The sequence below is a fragment of the Oryctolagus cuniculus genome, chromosome 3, assembly GCF_964237555.1.
Source record: "Oryctolagus cuniculus chromosome 3, mOryCun1.1, whole genome shotgun sequence".
Lineage (NCBI taxonomy): Eukaryota > Metazoa > Chordata > Mammalia > Lagomorpha > Leporidae > Oryctolagus > Oryctolagus cuniculus.
In genome coordinates this window covers 1,905,937-1,909,561 of record NC_091434.1, presented here as the reverse complement: position 1 = coordinate 1,909,561, position 3,625 = coordinate 1,905,937, and the positions used below count along the sequence as shown (strand labels likewise).

Below are 3,625 nucleotides of genomic sequence, written 5' to 3'. Positions count from 1 at the left end.
TGGAAGCAAACGGCCGCCTTCAGGTGTTCCGTGCCGTCCTCGCGTGCGTTTGGGGTTTGCCTTTGTTCTCTGAGTGCTGTGGAGCCCCAGCCTGTACTGTGGGGTACAGTTCACCACGGCTGACAACACTCCTGGAGGACCTGCAGGAGAAACACGGAATCTCTGTGCACAGAAACGGAGAATTCCCAGAGAAGATGAGCACAAAGCCCCAGGGCGCCGACCCAGGAGGAAGTTTACCAATACCGCACATGGCAGGGTTAAGTCCCCAAGAGCTTCAGGTAGCGAAGTTATCAAATATCGGTTATAGAATGGGGATAAAATGCAACGTGAAAATAAAAAACAGAAGAGAAAGCCTCAACAAGACACAAGGGAGACTTCAAAACAAGGGGCTTCTAGGAATAAAAACAATCGTGATTTGAAGAGCAAATTAGACACAAGGAAAGAGAGAATCAGTAAAGTGGAGAGTGGTTCCGGGCACGTGCAAGCAGAGACGGGAACTTGGCAGGAAGCTGACTGATGGCGAGGTTGTTGGGAGGACCAAGAGCAGAGGGACAGGAGCCGGGCTGGGAAGAGCAGCGAGGCCGGGAGTGAGTCGGCACTGAGAGACGGAGCGGAGGATCTCCCACGGCCGAGGACAGCCCGATGCTTCGCTCCAGGGGAACGTGCTCCTGTGGAGGACAAGAACAGAGAGTTTATGCGCACGTGCACCACTGCGACCTGTGTGAGAACCGCGTGGGCAGAGAGGAGCCCTCCGACAACCAGGATAACGGGCTTCCTCCCAGAATGCCGGGTGCCGTGGCTGCTCTCTGCGGTGATAACCGGATCACGGTGAGACGGCAGCTTCAGAGGACACAGGTTTCCACCTGGCTCGAGTGTTGTGCAGGAATGAAGCCTTAGGGAATCGCCCTAGTGGAGCTCCCTGGTAACTTCTGGGGTCGCACTGGAGCGAGGCAGAGGCTAGCCCAGGAGGGAGAAACGGGACAGGCGGCAGGAGAGGCGGAGCGGCGGCAGCCATGCTAGTGACAAACGTTTGAGAGCGCGTGGGCTGCACGCGGGGTTAAGTTCTAGGTGAGGTGGGAGGGGACGAGCCAGAGGCTCTGGGACCCTAGGTCACAATGACAATGGATTAACCTGGGATTCTGTCACGTCAAGTGCACACGTCTAAATTCCGATCGTGGCCACAGACGGAGCAGGTGCAGGTTTGCAGCTTCGGAGGGTAAAGGAAAATGGAAGAAAGAGAAACCCCCGTCCTACAGAATAAGGGAGAGCAGGCGTCTCCTGTGGGGATCAGTGGACATTGCTGCTTTTGTGTGCCACATGGGCTCTTGTAATTATGCGGCTCTGCCATTGTAGTGCAAACGCAGTCACGCAGGAGATCTCAACAAACAGGAAGGGCTGTGTTCCATTAAGCTTTATTTACAAAAACAGGCAGTGAACCGGGCTTGGCCTGTAGGCTGCAAATTTCCAGCCCCTGCTATAAAAAACAGGGAGGGCGAACGCTGGGCGGGCAGTGAGCGTAGGAGGAGGGGGAACCAGGGCGCGTCCTTCAGCGGCCGCAGGAGACAGGGGACCTGGGCGCGCTGGGTGAAACAGGTTCATAGATCAGAGGTGGAAGATGACCAAGCCTCCAGTGAGACCCGTGGCTACCCCACCCGGAAGACACCAGCTGGAAAGTAAAAGTGGGGAACAGACCAGGCGGCTACTGGTGGAAAGCAATGTTACCACATCAACATGAAAATAGTGGAAAAGTATTAATGATGAAAATGAGCATTGTTGTAACATGGCAAAACAAGAGATCCCCAAGAGAAGTGGTTACCTTGTGTACCCCTAAAACTGGCTTCAAAATGTGCAGCGTGCGGTGTCGCAGAATCCAGGAAGCCGTCTACACGTTCCAGCTCACGCCGTGATGAAGCAGGGATGTGCACTTCCAAGACAGATTCCAGTGGTCTGTGGGCTGTTAACCTATGAGTTAGGAATAGATTCTTTTCAAACACACATGGGACAGGTACAATGATTGCATGTTAGGTTATGTAGCAGGTAAAGCCGTCAACTGCAGTGCCGGCATCTCCCGTGGGCCCCAGTCCGTGTCCCGGCTCCTCCCCTTCCGATCCAGCTCTTGCTGTGGCCTGGGAAAGCAGAGGAGGATGGCCCAGTGCTTGGGCCCCTGTGCCTGCGTGGGAGACCCGGGAGAAGCTCCTGGCTTTGGTCTGGCCCAGTGCTGGCCATTGCGGCCGCCTGGGGTGTCAACCAGCAGATGGAAGACCTCGCTCTCTATCTGCAACTCCAATTTTGAAAATAAATAAATCCTAAAAAATAAAAATAAGACCCAGCAAATTTTAAGCCAGGTTCATGCAGGTGTTCACTCTCGGTAAACTCAACCAGGCTGCGTATTTGGGTGTTTTAAAGCACGTTTAGACATTCCAAGGAGAAGTAACAGGAACGAGGCGAGATTAAGACCTGGACACTGCGCTTGCCACGTCGTCAGACTGGGGAGCGATGCTGAAGGGGTGCCCGGGACAGTCACAGCCTCAGCGGAGCTTCTTACCAAGGAGCGCGGGGAGGAGGCGGTGACCCAACAGCACCCGAAAGATCAGCAGGGTCCCCTCCAAACATGGGGGGCACAGGAGCAGAGCTCAGTGAAGCGTGAGCTAAGCCACGTGGAGAGGCGTCCACACCACAACTCATTCTTGGAGGAATAGGGAGTGTAGACAGGTCCCGGCTACCTTCTGTGATGGGAGAGAATGGGGCAGGGGCAGGGAGTGTGGACGGGTCCCTGGCCACCTTCTGTGATGGGGGAGGGGAGGGGTGGGGGTAGGGAGTCCCCGGCCACCTTCTGTGATGGGAAGGGACAGGGCAGGGGTAAGGAGTATAGACAAGTCCCTGGCTATCTTCTGTGATGAGAGACAATGGGGCAGGGGTAGGGAGTGTGGACAGGTCCCTGGCTACCTTCTGTGATGAGAGAGAATGGGGCAGGGGCAGGGAGTGTAGACGGGTCCCTGGCTACCTTCTGTGATGAGAGACAATGGGGCAGGGGCAGGGAGTATAGACGGGTCCCTGGCTACCTTCTGTGATGGGGGAGGGGAGGGGTGGGGGTAGGGAATCCCCGGCCACCTTCTGTGATGGGAAGGGACAGGGCGGAGCAGGGAGTGTAGACAAGTCCCTGGCTGCCTTCTGTGAAGAGAGGGGACGGGGCAGGGGCAGGCGGTGAACCAACAGGTGGTGAAGAGGAGCACAGGTGCACAGAGACGGGTGGTTTTTGAAAACTAAAATACTGTCGTACATAACCAAAAATCTAACAAAGCTTCTGTCTCCTGGAGCAACATCAGTTACCCAAACTGACTTGACAGGAAGTAGGAAAACCTTTGTTTCTATTAGTAAAATCAAAGCGATAGTTAGAAATCTTAGAAATCTTACAGACTCCATGGGCCCGGATAACTTAGACTCCCAAACGTTCAAGGAACGGAGTCTCAGCTTGTCCAGAAGCTTCCGGAGACTTGACGGGGCGGCCCCGCTCTAACGAGTGCACACCTCGAGGCCAGGCCAGGGTGGGAGCCGCAGAGAAAGCGAGTGACTGAACCCAGACGCCCTTGGAAGTGGATGAAGAGGCTCCCGGCGGCCCCAGCCG

At 55.4% G+C, this 3,625-nt stretch overlaps 1 long non-coding RNA gene across 1 annotated transcript; it reads right to left on the bottom strand.

Moving 5' to 3' along the window:
- Window positions 1-314: 314 nt before the first annotated feature.
- Window positions 315-2,846, bottom strand: LOC138848898 (uncharacterized). The gene is made up of 3 exons (XR_011387035.1): window positions 2,546-2,846; window positions 1,817-1,962; window positions 315-668 (listed from the first exon to the last, which is right to left on the bottom strand). It is a non-coding gene; the product is annotated as an uncharacterized lncRNA (long non-coding RNA).
- Window positions 2,847-3,625: the final 779 nt, after the last annotated feature.